Genomic DNA, 23,053 nt, shown 5'->3' on the forward strand with positions numbered 1-23,053 from the left:
GAGGACGTGAGGATTTGTCCGTTTCCGCTTGCTCTTTCTTAGCGCTGAACATTGAAAAAACACCCGTGAAAACACTGAATATAATCGAAAGGAGTGGAGACCTGAGGTACTACACTCCCAGAGGAACGTGCCACCTGCAAACATTATTTGGAAAATTCATAAAGAAATAGACCACTACTGCCTTTCAGAGGAACAGAAGGGGTCTTCTGGTTTTGCCCTGGCAGGCCTGGACCACGATCGACCTATTTACCCCTCCCTTGGAGCAGGGGTGACAGATGTGTGCCACCACACTCAGCTTAATGATTGAGACAGGGTATGAACTGTGCTGGCCTTGTACCTAATTTTCCTGATGTCTGCCCCTGAGGACCTGGGATTACAGACATGAGCCACAGTGGAACCCTCCAATGCCCTCTTTTCAAATAGCGAGAGAGGGAGAGACAGAGACAGAGACAGAAACAGAGACAGAGAGAGATTCTACAAAGGAAACGAACTCAGGGAAGCAGCTGCTTCACCCACAGTTCACAAGGGACCCAGGCTCGCAAGGTGAACACAAGTCTGACCCTAGACACCACTGTCACTGTGCAGAGACAGCCCAGGGCTTCACTCCCAGGGAGGGACGGAGGAAGCCTGAGCAGCCAGGAAACTTCATTCTGGGGCCTCCCCACACCTAGGGCTCCCCCATCCATGTTCCCTCCTCCCAGCAGCAGCAGGCTTTGTCCTACAGGCTGGGTTCTGACCTGAGCTGCCCTGTCCTTGTCCTGCCCTCACTAATGACACCACATGTGTGCTGTTTACTGAACACCAACCAATTCTCCAGCACAAACCTGGTGTCCCACAATGCATTTCTGACACCAGAGAGACATAGAACAGTCCCTACAACTTCCAGGCTCAGTGCCACCACACTGTCCCCAATGCAGATGCCAGGCCACAGCATGTTTTTTCTGTCTGTTCACCAGTCACTTTCCTTAAATGATTGAGGGGTGGCATTCTGAGTCACCTCAATAGTACAAATTCAGAAAAGTACCTAAAGAGACAAATGTTAAACAAGCAAAGACACTTCTGTAGCTCAGGAAATCCAAGGGTTTAAGGTTGACTATGCTAGGAGATCTGAAATACAGATCAGTTTTTAAAATGGTGCTCCGTTTCCAAGCGTACAGTCAAAATCACAAGTATTTTCTCTATATAACAGAATGGAGGTGTTTTTCTGTCAGACAACCGCTATTGACACCAGTTACCCCCCAAATACACCAACTGAATAAAAGGAAAACAGCCAAAACCCTGTGGGCTAGAATCCTGGTAAATGGCAGTGATCACACAGCTCCCACCTCACAAAGCTTTGGGTTCTAGAGAAGCTGCTCTCCTGTCCCTGCCCATGCACTTGGAGGGTGTCATGGTGCCCTCCCCTTCCTTTTACACCTGTGCACTGGCCAGACACAAACTTCCCAAATGCACGCTTTTTCCTCAGAAATGATTCAATCGATTGATCAGTAGAAACAAAACAGAAGCAAACGTTTGTGGACTTTCCTCGACCAGGTCTCTGATCTCTGACCACCCTCACCTGAACCAGCACATGGGCCCTCCTTTACTGTGACTCAGGAGGCAGAGATCAGGAGGATCGTGGCTGGAAGCCAGCCTGGGCAAAATAGTTGGCGAGACCCCATCTCAAAAAAACCCATCACAAAAAGGGCTGATGGAATGACTCAAGGTGTACATCCTGAGTTCAAGTCCCAGTACTGCAAAAAAACAAGAGTTCTGCCATGGCCTATCTCCTCTGCACCCCTGTGCCTGAGGCCAGGTCTCTTGGGCTTTGCCCTTGGTGGTGCCATCACCAACAATAATGGGTGACATCACATGGCCCAGTATTCTCATGGTGGCCAAGGGTCTGTCCTTCTCTCAGTCCTTTCCAGGTTCCTGCTGAGATGAGGAAACACACAATTAGTGAACACACATGAGCTTCACACCTTGTAGGCAGGTTCTGTACCACCTGAGTCACTCCACCATCCCTGTTTGTGTGTGTGTGTGTGTGTTGGGTATTTTTGACATAAGGCCTTATGAATTTTCTGCCTGGGATGGCTTCAAACCACCATCCTCTTGTTCTCTGCCTCCTGAGTAGCAGGGATTATAGGTGTGAGCCACAGGTGCCCAGCTACTGTGTGATTTATCAATGCTTGAAATCTAATTTATTTAATTTTGCCTGTCTAGCATAAAAGAGCCTCTTGATATGATTATATCATGGCTTTTCAGATGACTTCCGGCCCTTCATGATTTTTGAAATTCATTCTATCTCTCTGTGTCTGTCTCTCTCTCTCTATCTCTGTATCTCTCTCTCTCCCCTTATTGAAAAATGGGCATTTGAGGGCCAGCCCTGTGGCTCATTTCTGCAACCCCAGGTACTTGGGAGGCAGAGATCAGGAAGATACAGTCCAACACCACCACAGGCCAATCCCTCTCTCAACCAATAAGCTAGTGTGCAGCCCACATCTGTCATCACAGCTCCAAGGGAGATGGAAATGGGATGATTGTGGTCCAGGTTTCTCAAGACAAAACCAGAAGACCCTTTTGGAAAGAAAAGCTAGGGGAAGAGGGGATGCAGGTGCAGCTTAAGTAGAGGGCCTTCCTAGGAAGTGTGGAGCCCTGAGCTCAAATCCCAGTACCCCCCCAAAAAAGAATAGCATTAGAAATGCATAATGAGTTTACTACAGAAATGAGATTCTTCTTCCTTCAGGGTTTACTTTTTTTTTTTTCTTGCTATGTTGGGGTTTGAACTCAGGGCCTCATGCTTGTGAATCCAGCTCTTTACCACTTGAGCCTGGCCCAGGCCTGCTGTTCCTCTGAATGGCAGTAGGGGTCTATTTCTTTGTGAATATTTGCAGGCAATTCCATTCCTTTTGCTTATATTCAGCTAACATTTTGAAAGGGTTTCTTTCTTTCTTTCTTTTCTAAGAAAGAGCATGAGGAACAGACAAATCCTCACATCTTCCATGCCTTGCATGTTGCTCCCTTTCATGCTGAGCCTGGGAGGATAAAAGTCTGCTTTGGCCTTGGCTTGCTGCCGAACTTCTTACTTCTCTTCTAAACTGTGGTTTCCTTGTCACACACAGGGTCTCCTGACTCCCTCAGGGGTACTTTATTTCTTTTTACTTGTGCCTGATAGGCAAGTATTCTACCACTGAGCTACATCTTAACGGGGATCTTTTGATCCCCTGTTCCTGTAACTTGGCATCAAAAGAGAAATGAGAGGAGACTGGTTTGGCTCTCCTTGTTGCAATGTCAGGGTCTGGCCCTTTAAATACTTATTACAATAATATAATTCTGCTGACTCCTCTTGTGGCCACCAGTTACCTATCAGTGGGACCTATCTTGGCCTAGGCCACCTTTCTGCTGTTGTCAGAGGACGTCCCCATGGGTCAGAGTCTGGAATTCCCAGTTGGAAACCCACGTCCACGAGGAGAAAGCGGGAAGAGCCCAGTGAGTTCAGGCAGAAGCAGGTGGCCGCTCTCAGGAACCAGGAGCCAGGTGTCATTCAACGCACTTTCCCCAGGCTGGGCCAGGTCAGCTCCCAGTTGAACCCCGTGCTGGAACAGCTGTGGATGAACTTGTCATTTGCCCTCCTCCTGACCAGGTAAGAATCGGTTCTCCTGTCACTCAGGACTATGACAAGAGCAATAGCCAATCAGAGCCAAAGAAGCGGCCCAATCAGGAGCGCTAGCGGGGAAAGGCCCGCCCACATGGCGGACGCTTCCTCTCTTGGGCCGCCATTGTTGCGTCACTGAGCTGGCAGTTGTGAGGTGTGGGCTTGCTCAGCTCCTGTCGCTGTGTGACGCTGACCCCAGGAGCAGGAGTGGACAGCAGGACACCCGGCAGGCAGGAATGGTGAGCGTGGACGGGTTTGTGACACGGGCGAGGAGGGGTTGAGAGCGACTGGGCCCCGCGTGAGTCCCGGAGTCTGCGACAGAGTCGCCGCCGGCGCCGCTCCGCTCGTCGCCTCGGTCCCCGGGCGGGGCGGGGCCGCAGCCGGGACCCCAAGTTCCTGTCCCTTGTCCCCGCCGGAGCCCCCGTCCCTCCGCGCCCGCAGCCCCGCGTCTCCCCTCTGACACAGGTGTGAACCACCTGAGCCTGGCTCCGTGTGTGTTTGTTGTTGATTTGTCAACAGCTGGTATCTGGGTTATTTAGTTTGGCCCGTGTGGCAGACAGCCTCTCTGTGTGAGTCTAGCCTGCCTTACCGATGCTCTGACACTGAGAATTTTTCCTGTGGGGCTCTTCAAATTTTATGCAGTTCATTTTCTCTCTCATTTAAACGTGTGCTTTCAAGGCCGGCACTGTAGGTCATGTCTGTAATCCCAGGTGCTCAGGAGGCACCAAAAGGAAGATGTAGGTCTGAGGCCAGCACAGCGCAAACCCTGGGTCGACCATTCAGCTGAGTGGTGGCACACGTGTCACCCCTGCTCCAAGGGAGGAGCAACTACTGCGGTGATGGCCAGGCCTGCCAGGGCAAAACCAGAAAGTCCTGTTGGGAAATCCTGAAGCATAAGTGGCTGCAGGCCTGGCTTACGTGGTAGAGCACCTGCCTAGCAAGTGTGGGGTCCTGATTGAAGGCCCAGTTCCCTCCCCTCCCAGAAGAAAAGGAATGGGCATTCGAATATTGTGCTGAGGGTACTCCAGAACTGTAGGGCTCAGTTTTTTCTTGCAGTGTTGGCCTTGAACTCAGGGCTTCATGCTTGTAAGGCAGGCCCTTCACCAGTTGCACCCCCGCCGTTCTGTTCCTCTGAAAGGCGGTAGTGGTGTGTTTTCTTTGTGAATTTTCTAGATAATGTTTGCAGGCGGCATGTTCCTCTGGGAGTGTAGTTACTGAAGTCTCCATTCGTGTCACTTATATGCAGCCAGTGTTTTGACAGGGCTGTTTTTTTTCCCCCCCAATGTTAAGAGCTAAGAAAGAGCAAGAGGAAACAGGCAGATCCTCACATCTTCCAGGCTTTGCATGCTCTCCCTTTAACATTGAGCCCAGATGGTTAAAAGTCTGCTTTGGCCTTTGCTTCCTGCAGAACGTCTTAGTTCTGGTCTGCGATGTGTTGTGTCCTTGTCCTGCACAGGGTGTCCTGAGTTCCCCGGTATGTTCCTGGTACTTCATTTCTATTGTGTTTCAACCTGTGCGTGATAGGCAAGTGTTCTACCACTGAGCTAAGGCCTAACAGCAGGGGTTCTTTGAAACACCATCATTTCTAAAGTATGTCTCTCCTTAGCCTCCCGTAATCTGTATTTTAATAGCTGGGTGGGTAGGTTCAGCTTGTACCTCTAGGTCTTTGCCCCATTCTTTTTTATTTACAAATCCTCTTCCTTCTCTCATCTTTCTTCATTTTGTGCTGGGATACAACTACATTCCAGCACTTTTATTTTTTTATTTAGAGTAAGGTGAGGGTTCCATTTCATTTTCTTCCCTGTGGTTATGACTTTTCCAGTTTTCTGAACCTTTTTAAAAAAATAGATGGCACTTTTCTCATTGAGTGATTTTTATCCTCCTGTCCAAAACTGCTCTGCCATGTTCATTTAGGAATCTGGGCGTGTTGGTCTGTTGTGGCATTTATGTCTCTGTCTCTCTGCCCGCTCCACTGCCTTTTGATTACTGTGCCCTGGTGCAGGTATTTATTTGTGGATATGTGCACCTGCATTCGCAAGGGACATCGGCTGTAATTGTGCTGGTGTCCATCTTTGCTGTCAGCATAAATTTGGCCTCAGATTGACTCTTCCCTTGTCTCTGGTTTCTGGAGCAGATTTAGTAGTGGGGTGGTGTTCATTTTGCTTTAGGTGGTGTTGATTTCAGTCCTCTGAACCAGCTATCTGGGTGCCTTGTTTTGGCTGGGGAGGGGGCTTTTTAGTTCTTGCATCAGTCTTATTAGTTGTGGATCTGCTCAGAGTTTGTATTTCTTTTTCTGAGCTAGGAACAGTTTCTCATCCCTGGTGGTTCTGTACTTGGTTTTTTGTGTGTTGACTTTTTTATTCTTGTGTTAAAAATTGCTTCTGTCACTTTTCTATCTTTCTCCAAGTGCCACAGCACAATACAGTTTGGGTTCTAGGTTGTGGTCAATTTCAACTTTCAGGAAATAGCAAGGCAGCTGTTGATCTCTTTTCCTGCATAGCTGTCAGTTTGCTGTGGCCATCAACACTTGGTACTATCTTATGGGCTCAATTGTGTCGTTTCATAGGTATGAAATGAGATCTACTCGACATTTACTCGTCTCTTCATTACTATGTGCTGGGTCTTTCTTCACATAGTGTGTTTTATTTTCTAATTAATACATTTTGCTTGTTTCCCCATTTTTTTCATTTTTACTCTGTACAGTAATCCTTTCATCATTGTATGTATTGTAGATAATTTCTCTTCTGCTTTGTTGTCTTTACCTACATTAATGTTAATATTTTAAAATTTGTCAATAGTGACCTAGAACTCCAAAATAATGAGAGCAAAGTGGACTGGAGTTACGGCTCAAGCAGTAGAGCACCAGCTTTGCAAGCATGAAGCCCTGAGTTCAAATCCTAGTCCCACTAAATAAAAAATAAAATTTAAATAGGTGTAGTGGTATAAGCCTGTAATCCCAACCAAATGGGAGGCAGAGATGGGAAGATGGCAGTTTGAAACAAGCTTGGACTAAGTAGCAGATCCTATCTGAAAAATAATGAAAAGATCCAGGGGTGTGGTTCAAGTGGTAGAGCACTTACCTACCTTGAGTTCAACCCCCAGGTCTGCCAATGCAAATGAAGAAAAAACTTACATAGGCTCTTTCATCATACTAATGGGGAAACTTAAAAATTTTATTGAGCTATGTCAAAGGAATGAGGAGAGTTACATACCCCTCAGAAGAAGTCAGTGACACCAAGATGTCACCTCTCAAGCATGTGTATAAAATTCCTTAAATCCCTCCAAACTGTATAAAATTTAAATCGTGCTGTTTTGAGGGGTCCCTTCCAAAATCCACTAGGACTGTATTTTTTGTTAAATTGAGTATTGAATCGTAGCAGAAAATATGTCCACAGACTGTAAATGATTGCTTTAGCAGTGAGAGCATTCTGAGTAAACTTTCTTACAGAAGTCGTGGAGGTTGTTACTTTTGGTTTTCTTGTGCTGGTGATTGTACCCAGGGCCTTGCACACATTACAAGAGTGATGTAATTCATGAGCTAGGCACTGAGCCACATGGCCAAGACTAGTGTTTGCTTTAGGGGAATTGATTGCTACTGACCATTGGATGCACTGGGGGGAATGAAATTCTATCTTTGATAATCGTAACAGTTTTTACCTGGAAGGCTGAAATAATGAAGTGGCAATCACATTAATGAGGGGGAGCTCTGTTCATTTGTTTTTACTCAGAATGTGTTTTGTCAATTTTAAGATATATGAATAGGATGTCTTTCCTTGTCACCAAGGAGCACTAGCTGCCATCAGAGCCGTGGGACACACTTTTTCAAAAGACTTAGCCTTGCTGTGAATGTGAGGCAAACTCTAGTTTGCTCCTATTTTTGCCTGTGAGGTGATGTTACGACCATGTGGACATAGCGATGTCGAGGTAGAACACTTCAGCTGTGCAGATTAGCGAAGCTTCCTTGGTAGAGTCCAGCTAGAGGTTCTGTTCTCTGCTGCTGGCAGGTGCCTGTTGCCTGAACTCTGGCACCAGCCTCAGAAGACCCAAGAGCCTAGATCACAGTCCACACCCAAGCCGTCTTGAGAGTGAGTGGTAGCCACACCGAGGGTACCCACCACATGCCAGGGAACACTGACTCCTATCATCTTAACTGTGAAAACTCCTACTTGGCACCATTATACTTTGTGAATTGTCCTTATGTCAGTTAAAATGTCTAACTTCATTTAGTTACACAGCTGGCAAAGGAACACTTCTCTTTCAATCTGAGTGTAGGAGAGCAGTATGTTTAGGTCAACTTCTTGTTAAAGTACAAGCCTAAGAAGGGACAGAGACAGTATCCCTGTTGATGCAATCCTTGGTCACTTGGAAAGTAGAACTTCTATATAACTTTTGAGTGTCCTCACACACCACCTATGTAGGCTACAAATGACAAATAATCCAGGCTCTCTACTCCAGACACAGAAGTGGGAAAAAACTAATTCTCAAAATGATGGTGCCAAAACATTTGTGAGAAACACGTGATGGTGGACAAATGCTTGGTCTTCTGTGATTGTGTTCATCAGATGGAAATGAAGACAGGAAAAAGTCCGTGTAGAAGGTGACACTATAGAAGCTGGGGTGTGTGTGCACCACCTTTATGGAAAGTCACTGTGCAATTGGTGAGAATGTCCTCACTGATCACATCTGTGGCTATATCCTGTGCCTCTTCAGCCATGTGTCAGCAGCTGCTTGTGTGCGGATGGGGACAGCTGGGGCACTGCAGACTGCCCTGCCTGCGGCTTTGTCCATCGTGAGTGTCTATAGAGATACAGTATAGGCCTAGTGCAATTTTACTTAGACATGTGGAAATACAACATGTCTACCTTAAGTCTAAGTTCTTCACTGTAGTAGAAAAGCATATTCTTTCAGCAACCTCTCTGTGCTCAGCACATCAGTTTTCAGTGGTCGAATGCTTCAATGTGTGTGTGATGTTCAGATGTGAGAATTTGGAACTAGAGGCTCTTCCTTACATTGTGACATGTCTGTGTTGCACACCTTTATGCATGGTCACATTATTGTGCTGTGTATAGAGTGAGTGACGCAATGTGTACTGGCTGCCAGTTTGAGGGAGGGTTTTGGTCGTGTGTGCAGTGTTAGCCCAGGATGGGTGATTCCTGTGGGTGGAGTGACTGCTGAGCAAACCCACTGGGAATTCTCCCCGGGAAACATCACAGTTACCTGGGAGTATCAAGGTCACTTATCTGAGTACAAAAAGAAGTTAGCAGCAGACAGAGCTTAACATTTTGGGTGGCATCCTCACTTAGCGGAGAAGGAGGTATATGTTTATCCTCAACAGGGGAAAATTTCAGTGTCTATGAGGCTAGCTCACAGCATTGTGTTCCAGTGATCCACAAAGTCCACTTTGCTGTCCACAGTGTCAGTTTCATGAGTTTGCATGTTATGGAACATGGTAGAAAAGTAGTAGCTCCAGGTTTCGTTAGGGAACAAAGAAATTCCACTCAGTCCATTTCTTCATTTATGTGTTGTTTTCTTCACACTGTTGATAGACATTCTAACGGTCTCATAATGGTTAGTATCCCTGTCACTTCTTTCTGCCTTTCCCTTCAATTTTTCCTCCCCTCTTACACAGCATGATAGTCAAGGACAGGGATGGGGGTGTAGCACAAGTGCTCACTCTCAGTACCCCAAAAGGAAGGTGACGGGGGCGGGAGGATTAAAAGTCAAGCTCAAGGAGCCCACATCTTGCCCCAGATCACATCCTCATAGTGACGACTCTCTGTGATGTCGCAGTGTCAGCACATGTCTTGGGCTCTGTGATTTGTGTTTTTATGCAGTTTTTCTATTGTGACATCTATTACTCAGGTGTTTCTGTTATTTTTTATTTTTATTTTTTTATTGTAGGACTGAGGGTTGAGCAGCTCAGGGCTTCACGCTCGGGTAGGCAGGTGCTCTACCACTTGAGCCAGGCCTCCAGCTCTGCTAGTCAGCTTTTAATATCACAGTCAGTGTAAGAGGACAGGTGTGAATATGATATTCTGGGTATATGGTAAAAATAAGTCATTTTTTTTTTATTTGTTGATTTCTTTTGGCAGTGCTGGGGTTTTAACTCGGGGCCTCACACTCGGAAGGTAGGTGCTCCACCGTGTGAACCATTCCACCAGCCAACCTGGTTTTTAGAGATGGGAAAGCTACCTCATGAGTGCATGCACATTGTATGTTTGCCATTGTAATTATGCAAGTCGGAAGTGGAGAAATGAGAAAGCCTGCGTGGGATAATGAACTTAAAGTATAAATATCGTTTATTCAGAAAAAAACATGTAATTCCCGTGTGACCAAATTAATCCCCAGTTCAATTACAATAGTAAAATTTTCTTTAACACTATTCAGCAGAGGGCTGGCCATGTGGGTCAAGCGGTAAGAGCACCTGTGTAGCAAGCATGAAGGCCTGAGTTCAGAGCACATACTGCCAAAAAAGAAATTGCCATTGTGGTGGTTGCTGTCTGTAATCTTAGTTACTCAGGTGAAGATCAAGATCACTGTTGAAGGCCATTCTGGATGAACAGTGTGAGAGATTCCATCTCATCCAATAGCTGGGCCCAGTCATCCCAGCTCCATGGGAAACATAAACAGATGGATCACGTTCCAGGCCAGCTTGGGCATGAACACGAGACCCTATCTGAACAGTACCTAAAGAAAAAATAGCTGGAGGTGTGACTCAAGTGGTGGAGCACCTGCCTAGAAAACTGGAGGCTCTGAGTTCAAACCCACGTACTGCCAAAACCAGAATTTACCAATTTTGAACGTTACCAATTTACCATTAGTTATCTCAGCCTTTCTGTGCATTTTCTGAGATCTTCTTGAGTTTTGCATTCATTTTTTGGGGGTGTGGGTGGGACTGAGGTTTGAACTCAGGTATTCACACTTGCCAATCAGGGTCTTTATTGCTTGAGACACATCTTTCATCCATTTTGCTGTGGTCATTTTAGGGATAGGGTCTCTAGAATTGTTTGCCTGGGACGGCCTCAAATTGTGACCCTCTGGAAATCAACCTCCCGTTAGCTAGGATTACACGTGCGAGCCACTGGTGCCCTAGTGTGCGGTCCTGTTGTGTCTTTCACGTGCCGTCCGTGTAAGACCATGGCAAAGGCAGTATAAAAGTGGTATATGCAAAAATGTTGTAGACCCCACAGTAAAAGTTAATTTCAATTCTCGAGATTCCACGTAAGAAAGAAACTGGTGTGCACAGAAGGGCAACAGTGGCATCTTGCAAATACTATGGAAAGCAGAATACCAAAGGACTGTTGAGAAGGAGAACCTCACTCTGTGAGCCTCTGTCGTGGACAGGACTGCCTGAGCGATGGTGCAGACATATGGGCTTGTTTGCTGGGGACAGCCCATACTGCCTGTGATTCCAGCAGGACTGTTCTTATCAGCACTTCCGTTTGTCACAGGCATTTGAATTTGAGCAATAACTGTCCATGGATGCTATCGATGCAGTGGTCTGGTCTCAGATGTGCTGAGGTAGCAGCGAACGTTGTCTTCCGGAGTCAGAGAAAGTCACAGACAACAGGGTGAGGAAAAGAGCAGAGTTTTATGTAAGCAGGAGGAAAAACTGAGTTTTATATAAGCAGAGAGGGAAAGAGTAGAAAAGCTTCCGTGCACAAGAGAGAGGTCTCAGAAAGGCTGAGCCTATGAGGCTTTGTCTCTAGTGGATTTTATGAGTCTTATTTCCTGGTTGAAGGAGAGCTGGTTGTGTCTCTGTGCACTGCTGCTCCACTTAGGGGATGTTTGTCATCGCCAGCCAATATGTTGCAGGCTGACACTGTGCATTCCCCTTCTTCCCTGCCCAATGGCCCTAAGGTGTCTAGGGCCATTGGGAAGGCTACCTGGCATGGTGGTGCACACCTGTAGTCCCAGCACTAGAGAGGTTGAGACAAGATGATTTCAATTTGCAGGACAGCCCGGGGGACACATCAAAGACCTTGTTTACAAAAGCAATAATAATTTTCTGGATAACTTGGGTGTAAGATGGAGAATTTCTTGGTTGGAATCTCATTGAATCGAATGAAGAGGTCCTTGGAAGCACAGAGAACATTGGAAACAAATTCTTTCATAGTCCATTTAAATGAAAATATAAACACAGTGGGGTCACATGCAGAGGAATATGTAGGCCACAGTGACCTTGTGGGTTGTGTTCTCTCTTCCTGCTGTGCACCCAGAGGTGACCAAGGATGGGTTATGGAACATGGTTTATTCTTTTACCCTGTGTCTGTCACGGAGTTTTACTTGGTTTCCCTCTTGAGTTTTGAGACTTACTACTACCATACGTGTAGCGTTAGGTTCTGCAGAAAGGGTTTGGTGTGCTGTATTTCTTTCTTGCACATATGGTGTGTCATGCTGTGCTCACATGGGTCACTCCCTCATTTCACCAGGTAGTTTTGTTTTGTTGCTTCAACTATCTCTCTCTCTCTCTCTCTCTCTCTCTCTCTCTCTCTCTCTCTCTCTTTCTCTCTCTGTGTACATGCTTGATGATGCTAATGCATAACAGATTTTTATTACAGAATGGGAAAAAGCTCTTGTGTGGGTAATGGGTAAAATCAAAATTTGTATGGAAAGTATGAAAGTGTATGTATTTATCATCTTACCATTCACAAGTCTGTTTATCAAGTGAGTTGCCCACACTTGCAATGATTTATTTTTGTCTTATTAAACAGCATTTCTATATGCTGTGTCTTCCTTGTATTGGTTACCTCTGTCATTGTGCATGTTTCATAGGTGGTTTTACATCTTATATGAAACATAACTCCCTTTCCTCCTTATCTTCTTATGTTTGGGCCATATAAATGGTGGTGGTCTTTTAATTTCAAATCCACTTATTTATAAGTAAAAGTTGTGACAAAATAACAAGAATAAGTATAAAAATGAAAACACAGTTGTGACAAAATGTGTTATGTAAAGCCAAGTGGTAGTGGCTCATGCCTGTAATCACTCAGGAGGGAGACATCAAGAGAACTGTGATTTGTAGCCAGCCTGGGAAAATAGTGTGTGAGACCCTAGCTCCAAAATACCCAACACAAGAAAAAGCGTTGGTGGAATGACTCAAGTGGTACAGCACCTGCCTAGCAAGCATGAGACCTGAGTCAAACCCCACTGTGAAAAAGCTGTGTTAAATATTATCAGACAAGCTCATTAGAAGATCATTGTCCAGTGTGTATTTTGAGTCGATCAGTTGGGCTCTCTCTATTGAACATGTCAGAAACCTGCAAGCCTTTGAGAGTTAAACAAGAAGCACATTACTCACAGAAACTTTGAAACACTGAGCCCTCTTGTCAGGACGGTGACGTCCACTCCTATGTAGATACAATATATGTACTGGCAAGGGTTGAGCGTTGTCCTCAGGCATTCATGAGAATTCCTCTCAGGATGGCTGCTGTTAATGCTCTCTGCTCAAAGTAGGACCTTGTCATGAGAGGTGCTGCAGACCAGTGCACAGAGGTTGGGGTGATCCTGCTGTGCTGTTGCTTCACCACACAGTTCTAATGTAGTATCAGAATTGCTGTGAGACACGGTGTGAGTTTGGATGAAGGGTGAGAGTGTGGTGAGCAGACATGGAGTGAACCTTTAAGGAAAAGCACATTACGTAAACTGCTTATGAATTCAATATAGATTTCTAGTGCTGTGACTCATTCTTCCTCCTGGAAATTTGTGGGATATTTTAGCAGTTGGTGACCTTTGAGGATGTAGCTGCGAACTTCACCGTGGAGGAGCAGGCCTTGCTGGATCCTTCACGGAAGAATCTCTACAGAGATGTGATGCGGGAAACCTTGAGGAACCTGGGTGCTCTAGGTAAGGGTGACAGAGTTCCTTTAATGAGTCCATGAAAGAACCAGTGGTTTGTGGACATCTGTGCTGCTCCATGGTTTGGAAAGTAGAAAAGGGAAAATTTGGTTATGCGTGATGTCCCAAGCCTGTACGCCTAGCTACTTGGGAGGTAGAGATCAGGAGGATTGCAGTTTGAGATTGCCCTCAGCAAGAAGTTTTCCAGACCCCATATCTACCATTGAATGGATACCCCGGTGAGCTCCTGACATCCTAGGTATGAGGGGAAGCATAAATAGAAGGATCACCATCCCGTCACACATAGTCAAAAACAACGAACAAAAAGTGCTGACAGAGTGAATCAAGTAGTAGAGCTCCCATCTACCATGCCCAAATCCCCGAGTTTAACGACCATTGCACCAGGAAAAAAAGAAAAAGAAAAACACCCAAAAATGAATAAGAAAGAAAATTTGGTGAGTGTACCCAGAAGCATGGCCTCATTATATAATGGTAAACTGCCTAAAATCTGATAGATCTTTAGTAGTGATCTTTTTTCTGTCACCATTTTAGGGAAAAAAAGAGAAAGACAAAAGCATTGGCGGTGATTATCAAAGCTGCAGGAGAAAGCTAAGGTTTTTTCCACTCAACAAATTAAGCAGTGTGCCTGTAGTATACTGTAGTAATGCCAAGAAATTTTAAAAGGGAACCAATGATTAAAAAATCCACCTTCAAATTGACTTAATCTCAGAAAATTTCCTTTCGCACTACATACAGGTTAAACATGAACTATAGAAAGATACAAAGCCTAAACTGTTCAACTAGTGAACAGTGGCAACATGCAACAAGCTGTTGGTTCAGTGTACACAAATTTTGTTACATTCACAAAATTGTGGAGGTTTGACTTTACTTCACAGTTTGCATATAAACTATGTACAATACAAAAGTGAATTTTGCAGCTGGGCACCAGGGCTCAAGCCTGTAATCTTACTATCTGGGAGCTAAAGATAGGAGGAGTGCTTTCTGAGGTCAGCCTGGACAAAATTTGTGTGACCCCCACCTCTCAACCCGAGGCTCCACAAGTGGCTCACATATGCATCCGTGGGAATCACATAGAGGAGTGTTGCAGTCCAGGCTGGTGGGCATAAAGATAGACAGTATCTCAGCTGTGTGCCTGCAGCTCATGCCTGTAATCCCAGCTACTCAGGAGGCAGAGATCAGTAGGATCGCAGTTTGAAGCCAGCCCAGGCAAATCGTTCATGAGACCCTATCTTTAAAAACCCATCACAAAAAAGGGGCTGATAGAGTGGCTCAATGTGTAGACCGAGTTCAAGCTCCAGTGCTGCAAAACAAGAAAAAAAAAAAAAAAGAAACGAGAAGAATATTTCAAAAATAATCAACTCCAGTGGAACAACTTTCTTGAAAGTTCAGAGACCTGATTTCAAACTCCAGTATTACCCCATACAACCTCTAAAAAATAACCAGTGCCGAAACAGGTGGCTTTGTGGCTCTCGTGGTAGAGCGCCTTCCTAGCAAGCACAAATCCCTGCGTTCGGCACCCCAGTACTGCCAAAAAGAATGTAATTTTCTGTTTTGGGTGTCGTCGCAATATTTTAGACATGCAAATCTTTTTCAAAATACACAATTCTTCTAGTCCCATGAGTTGAACAGATTCTACAGGGAACAGGAAAACTCCTGCAGTAAAACTGGAAAGCCCTGTGTGGAGAGAAGTCCTCGGTGGTCCATCTTCATATGTGGTTGTCACAGTTCAGACTGGACACGAATCATCAGAGAGTGAGGAATAGATAGAGAATCCTTACGAGTGTAAGGAGTGCGGGAAAGCCTCTCTGAGCATGTAAGGACTCACAGTGCTGAGAAACTCCAATTGTAAACAATGTGGAGAAGCTTTCAGTAGACCTAGCTATGCTCAGATACACACAGATCTTCATCCTAGTGAAAAAGCGTGCATGTGTAAGCAACGTGGGAAACACTTCATAGATCTCACTGACTTTCATAGACATGGTAACACACCCTGGAGGAGGACCTTTCAAGTGTAAGAGATGCAGTAAGGCCTTTAGTTGGGCTGGTGCCCTTCACAGACACGAACGAAGTCACACAGGAGAGAAACCCTGTGAATGCAAGGGATGTGGAAAAGCCTTTGTGCATCACAGTTTATGCTGGTACCATAAAAGATTCACACTGGACAGAAACCCCAGGAATGTAGGCAATGTGGGAAAGCCTCTGCCAGTCTCAGTTCTCTCAGTATCATGAAAAGATTCCCAGTGGAGAGAAGCCCTGTGACTGCAAGCCATGTGAGAGAGCCTTCCGTTCAATAAGTAAGTTCTGAATACATGAACACCTGATGTGGGAGAGAATCGATATGAATGTAACCAGTGGGGGAGACCTTCACTGTTTTTCGGTCTGTCCGAGTACGTTAGAGAATTTATACTGGACAGAACCCTATGAGTGCATAGTGTGGGAAAGCCTTTGTGTATCAGTACACTTCCATATCAAAAATCGATTCACACTTGACAAACCCTGTGAATGCAAGCAATGTGGAAGAATCATAAGTTCATTAGATTACCTACAAATGCATGAACGAACTCTCACTACAGAGAAAGCATAGGTAACAAGCAATGCGGGAATCCCTTCATTGATCCAAAAACCTTTTGACATGTCTGAGCTCACACTGGAGACAAACCCTATGTATGTAACACGTGCTAGAACCTTCATTTCTTCCACTTGCTGTAGGAAACATGTATTTATTCACACTGGGGAGAATGCCTAACTTTCGTATATGGAGCAGTTAACTATCAGGACCTTACTAGCAATCATGAGAATGCACTGTAACGGGACTCACATCATGTAATGTGTGGGGATGCCTGCACGCATCTTCTTTCACATCCCAGCTACACAGGACATACTATGTCAGGAAGCCTTTTTTTAAAAACCAATTTTTAAAAATTATATTCCTATATGCATACAATGTTTGGGTCATTTCTCCCCCTTTCCCCCAGCCCCCTCCCTTACCCCATCCCCCGTTCCCTCCCTTGTTCCCCCAACCTCTCGCTACCAGGCAGAAACTATTTTGCCCTTATCCCTACTTTTGTTGAAGAGAGAGTATAAGCAATAATAGGAAGGACCAAGGGTTTTTGCTAGTTGAGATAAGGATAGCTCTACAGGGAGTTGACTCGCATTGATTTCCTGTGCATGTGTGTTACCTTCTAGGTTAATTCTTCTTGATCTAACCTTTCTCTAGTTCCTGGTTCCCTTCTCCTATTGGCCTCAGTTGCTTTAAGTATCTGCTTTAGTTTCTCTGCATTGAGGGCAACAAACGCTATCTAGTTTTTTGGGTGTTTTACCTATCCTCATACCTTCCTTGTGTGCTCTGGCTTTGTCATGTGATCAAAGTCCAGTCCCATTGTTGTGTTTGCCCTTGATCTAATGTCCACATACGAGAGAGAACATACGATTTTTGATCTTTTGGGCCAGGCTAACCTCACTCAGAATGATATTCTCCAGTTCTACCCATTTACCTGCGAATGATAACATTTCGTTCTTCTTCATGGCTGCATAAAACTCCATTGTGTATAGATACCACATTTTCTTAATCCATTCGTCAGTAGTGGGGCATCTTGGCTGTTTCCATAACTTGGCTATTGTGAATAGTGCTGCAGTAAACATGGGTATGCAGGTGCCTCTGGAGTAACCTGTGTCACAGTCTTTTGGGTATATCCCCAAGAGTGGTATTGCTGGATCACATGGTAGATCAATGTTTAGATTTTTAAGAAGCCTCCAAATTTTTTTCCAGAGTGGTTGTACTAGTTTACATTCCCACCAACAGTGTAAGAGGGTTCCTTTTTCCCCCGCATCCTCGCCAACACCTGCTGATGGTGGTGTTGCTAATGATGACTGTTCTACCTTGTGAGGTGGAACCTTGGTGTGGTTTTAATTTGCATTTCCTTTATTGGTAGCGATGGTGAGCATTTTTTCATGTGTTTTTTGGCCATTTGAATTTCTTCTGTTGAGAAAGTTCTGTTTAGTTCACTTTTCACTTGCCCATTTCTTCATTGGTTCATTAATTTTGGGAGAATTTAGTTTTTTGAGTTCCCTGTATATTCTGCTTATTAGTCGTTGTCTGATGTGTAGCTGGCAAATATTTTCTCCGACTCTGTGGGTGGTCTCTTCAGTTTTAGAGATCATGTCTTTTGTTGAGCAGAAGCATTTTAGTTTTATGAAGTCCCATTTATCTACGCTATCTCTTAGTTGTTAAGCTGTTGGGGTTCCATTGAGAAAATTTTTGCCTGTAGCTATTAATTCCAAGGTATTTCCTTCCCTTTCCTGTACCAACGTTAGAGTTTGGGGTCCGATATTAAGATCCTTGTACCATTTTGAGTCAATATTGTTATAGGGTGATAAAAATGGATCTAGTTTCAATTTTTTGCAGCACTTCATGCCTTCTAAGTAGGCACTCTATGACTTCAGCCACACTGCCAGCCCTTCTGTTTATATTATTATTATATCATTTTCACATTTACTCACATGCATATACATTTTTTGGGCCACCTCCCCTCCCCTTCCCCTTCCTCTTAACCCCTTCTTTTACGTTGAGGTTTTTTGAGATATTGACTCTTGAACTCTTTGTCTGGCTGTCTTTGAACCACCGTCCTCCTGATCTCAGGCTCCTGAGTACCTAGGATCACAAGCATGAACCACTGGCTCCTGGCTACTCTATAATCTTCACAGCTCCTCATGGGTTTTCACCAGGAGTATAACAGTTTTATGACTCCCTAGTGGTAGGGAACTGCCCTAGTCCTCTATCACCTAGGAGGAACAAGTGTGTGCGCTGTTTCCACACTGACACTCAGAAGCTAACCACATTGGACTATGTCCAACAGTTTCACTGAATTCTGACACTACCTATTTCACCTATGCTGATTCTCTGAGAGAAGGCATACCTGGGTAGATGCACTCATTCTCCACTCTGCCCTGTGACCCAAGAAGCAGACCAGTAAGTGCCCCACCTCTCAGAGCATCACCCCTCCATCAATCACTCCAGGAAGGTGACTGGTGACCAGAGCAAGCACATGCTATGGCCTCGCATCTGCACTGGGGACAGTGTGGTGGGTCTGAGCCCAGAGGTTGAAGGGTGTGTTCTATGTGTCCCTGATATCAGAATTGAATTGGGGAACACCATATTGGAGATGGAGAATTGGTTGATATTCAGTAAGCACCATATATGTGGTGTCACTAGTGAGGGCAGGACAAGGACAAGGCGCCTCAGGTCAGAACCCAGCCATTAGGACAAAGTGTGCCGTTGTTGGGGAGGGAACATGGTCTTGGGAGCCCTTGGTATGGGGAGGCCCTAGAATTAAGTTTCCTCCCTGGTCAAGTTTCCCTCCGTCCTCCCTGGGAGGAACCCTGGGCTCTCTCTGCACAGTGACAGTGGCCTCTAGGCTCAGACTTGTGTTCAAACTTCTGAGCCTGGGTCCATTGTGAACTGCGGGTGAAGCAGCTGCTTCCCTGACCTTCTCCCTTGATTCCTTTGTAGAGTTTCAGTATCTCTCTCTCTCTCTCTCTCCCTCTCTCTGTACTGGGATTTGGACTCAAGGCCTTGAACTTGCTAGTAGGCACTGTTACCAGTTGAGCCACTCCAATATCCTTGGGCAGCTTCAAACCAAATCCTCACGTCTCTGCTTCCTGAGTACCTAGGACTACAAGAGTAACTCAACAGTGCCCAGCCAGGTTTATATTTTTATGTTGAAAATATTATTCTTACTTTTGTACCCAAATGGTAAGGGAACATAAAGTTTTTACACAGTGGTAATAAATAGGTGGTTAAATTCAGATTTAGTATGAAATTTTGATAGTAGTTGAATTTATCAGATTTTTCATGTATGTGGGTTTGGGTTTTGTTTCTTTTGCTTTGTTTTTTTGTTTTTTGAGAGTGTGTGTGGTGGTGCTGGGGTTTGAACTCTTGCTCTCACACTTGCTAGGTAAGTGCTCTAAAATTTTAGCCACTTGGATAACCCTCTTTTGTGTGGGGTATTTTCGAGATAGTGTCTGGTGAACTGTGTGACTGAGATGGCTTCAAACATTGATCCTCTTCTTCCCTGCCTCCAGAATATCTAGCGTTACAGGTGTGAACCATTGGCTCCCATTTGGATGTATATCTATTGTGTTATTTGTCAACATTCAAAATCTAATTTATTTAGTTTTGCCTACCTATTAAACAGCATGTTTGTATGATTATAACTTGCCTTTACTGGTGATCGCAGACACTACAAATTTTTTCTATGTGGCCATTCAGCTCTCTCTCCTCCCTCCCTTCCTCTATCTCTCTCTCCCTCCCTCCCTCTCTTTCTCTTTCCCTCCCTCCCTCTCTTGTTCTCTCTCTCTCCTCTATATGTATATTCTATAGATAGACAGATACATATTTATGCCTAGCTCCAAATTCATTGCCTCTCTGAAATGTTTGTGTAAGTATTCATACAGCTTGAATATCCACAGTACTTGTGCTTACACTTGCAGCTCATCTTAGAGGTATCATTTTATATTTGCTAGTGTTTTAAAATCTGGAAAGCAAAAGACATCCATGCATTGTGCATGATGGACCCTTGAGCTATACATAAATGTAACACAGATGCTCAACGTTTGGAAAACAGTGAATGTGGAGAGAGTATTAAGAAACCGTATGTAAGGCTGGACTCCAGTGTCTCATGCCTATAATCCTAGCTATTCAGACACAGATACAGAGGATTGTGATTCGAAGCTAGCAGGAGCAAATAGTACCTGAGACCCTATCTTGAAAAAAAATTTTAATGGGCTGGCAGAGTAACTCGAGTGGTAAGAGCGCTTGCCTACCAAGCATGAGGCCCTGAGTTCAGACCCCAGTATCACCAAAAAAAAAAAAAAAGCAGAGAAAAGAAACTCCATGTGACTATACCTCCTTTGATGACTTTGTCAGTGTCCCCTCCTGTTGAGTATTCAGTCCATTCACCTTCAGGTAGTCGCTACAGGATATGAAGGCTATGGTTGTCCTGACTACAGGAAAATGTAAGAGTGCTGTGAATGAATATATGTGAAATCATTTGGAAAGACACTGTAACATACTGTACTTTTGTTACAGAAGTCAAGCAGAGAGAGGCTCTGTGAACATGAAGAAGGCTGTCGATGGGGAGAAGCCTTCAGCCTGACTCATGAGAGTATGAGTAAGAAAATTCCTGGAGTAACGCCATGTGAAAGCCATGTGTGTGGAGAAGTCCTTGATGGTCACTCACCGGTAAATGTGCCCCTCAGAGATCACAATGGACACAAAACAATCGAGTACCCAGATTAGGGAGAGAATCCATGTAAATACAAGGAACAGGGAAACTTTCCCTTCTCCCCAATGCCTCGATAAAAATGAAAGCACTCGCACTGGAGGGAAAACCCTATGAACGTAAGCAATGTGATAAAGCCTTCAGATATCTCCATTGTCTTCAAATTCATAAAAGGATTCACACTAGAGACAAACACAATTAATGTAAGCAATGTGGGAAAACCTTCAGGAAATACAGTGTCCTTCAAGGTCATGAGAGAATTTACACTGGTGAGAAACCATATGTGTTTCAGCTATGTGGAAAAGCCTTCACGCTACCCAAGTATCTTCAAAGACATACAAGAATTCACACTGGAGCAAAACCCTACGTATATAATCAGTGTGGCAAAGCCCTCACTGAATCTTAAAACCTTCAGACACATAAAAGATTTCACAGTGCAGAGAAACCTTATGGCTATCAGCAATGTGGGAAAGCCTTCACTTTGCCAGTTACCTGCTATAGCACAAAGTCGTTCACATAGGAGACAAATGCTATGTATGTACGGAGTGTGGCAAGGCCTTTACTGCATCCAGTTGCCTTCAGAGACATCAAAGAATTCACAGTGCAGGGAAGCTTCATGTGTGTCAGCAGTGTGGGAAAGCCTTCATTTCCCCTTCCCTTGGAAGGCATGAAATAGTTCACAGAGGAGAAAAACCCTATGTGTGTTAGCAATGTGAAAGCCTTCAGTTCTTACAGCAGCATTGACAAACATGGAAAAGCTCACACTGAAAAGAAAGCCTGGTAATATGCTGAATGGTGCAGAAACTGTCAGGTGAGTACAAGAAACAACTTACGCTGGAGAAAAGATCTGTCTGTGTAAACAATATGGGAAACCTTAATTGACCCCAGTTCCATTTCATGCCATGATGGGTTAAAGGTGGACAGAAATGCTATGGATGTAACTTGGGATCATCCTCAATCATTCCACTTCCTTTTACACACATGGAAGGATCGACTCTGGGGAGAAACCCTAAATATTGGGTGTGAGAAGGGTTCATTCTCACCTGACATTCATAGGACTTATGTTGACAGTAGAAAGCATCTAGGAATGCCTGCAGTCATCTAAGTTGAATTCACAGATACAACAGCACACCATATGGGAAGAAGCCTCTTGAATGGAAGTCTAAGTCTTCACTTGGCCCACATGGAAGAAGAACGCACACTATATCAAAATAATGTGAATGTGAAAGATACTCCAAGTTGTCAGTTTTGTTGGGCTTGGTGGTATGTGCCTGTAGTCCCAGCACTGGGGAGCCTCAAGTGAAAGGATCTCAAATTTGAGTGTACTTTGGGCTACACTGCAACACCCTAAGACAAAGAAAACTTTTCAGTTTTACTAAATAACTTAAACGTCCCATGACTATTCAGTTGTAGTGAAATCCTATGAGCCTAAGTGATTTGAGGAGACGGGAGACAAGGGCACTTGTGTAATTTCTGCAGAATGCTCCAGAAAATACCTTATGTTAGGAAATATGATAAAAGTTATACATGCATTGTTTGTATTAGTGGCTGATTTTTAATATACACATCTTTAGGCTGTGTGTCTCTCATTCTGAATCTTGAAAGGAAACGTGGCATAATTGTGTAAGTACCATTTAGGCAATAGAGTATACGTGTTATAGGTGCTATTTATTTTAGTCACACCAGATAATAAAATTATTTTGTGCTACTAGCCTTGGCATATTCTGGATGTTTTTTACATTTTATGTATCTTTCATCTTTTTGATGGACAAAATGACATTTTGGGGTAGGATGCTGTAGGTCGTACAACTCGTGTAGAAGGCATAGGGCCCTGTGTTCTATCCCCGGCACTGAAAAAACTGTATTTTATATTTGACTTTTTGATTTTTGTTTTTAGTACCGGGCCTTCTCCTTGAGCCACTCCACAGCTCTAATTTTGGGAAGGGTTTTTCAAGATAGAGTCTTGCAAACTTTTTGCCCAGGCTGGTTTCAAACTGCCATCTTCCTCATCTCTGCCTCCTGAGTAGCTAGGATTTCAGGCATGAACCAAAGACACCCAGCTGTATTTTTTCTTTAAACATGTTTTTTGTGTGTGCTTCATACAAATTGTTTGAACTTTGTCACAACGTTCAGACTAACAAATGTTATGTTTTCATTTACTAAGAAGATAGGTGAAAAATTCCACGGTGTCCTGGACCAGATCGTTTATAATTTTGCCAAACTTTTCATTTAGTTCTGAGATTCACATTTATCATGAAGAAAAATTAGGTGTTTTCTTCCT

General features: G+C 44.3%; 1 protein-coding gene and 1 long non-coding RNA gene across 4 annotated transcripts in view; both read left to right on the plus strand.

The window, feature by feature from the left end:
• LOC109689049 (uncharacterized) overlaps positions 1-23,053 on the plus strand; it is a 595,734-nt gene that overhangs the window by 461,111 nt on the left and 111,570 nt on the right. The window lies entirely within an intron of this gene.
• On the plus strand, positions 3,714-22,403 carry LOC141416313 (uncharacterized). The gene is made up of 3 exons (XR_012441077.1): positions 3,714-3,873; positions 13,354-13,480; positions 20,580-22,403. It is a non-coding gene; the product is annotated as an uncharacterized lncRNA (long non-coding RNA).

The sequence above is a fragment of the Castor canadensis genome, chromosome 14 (genome assembly GCF_047511655.1).
Source record: "Castor canadensis chromosome 14, mCasCan1.hap1v2, whole genome shotgun sequence".
In the NCBI taxonomy this organism is placed as follows: domain Eukaryota; kingdom Metazoa; phylum Chordata; class Mammalia; order Rodentia; family Castoridae; genus Castor; species Castor canadensis.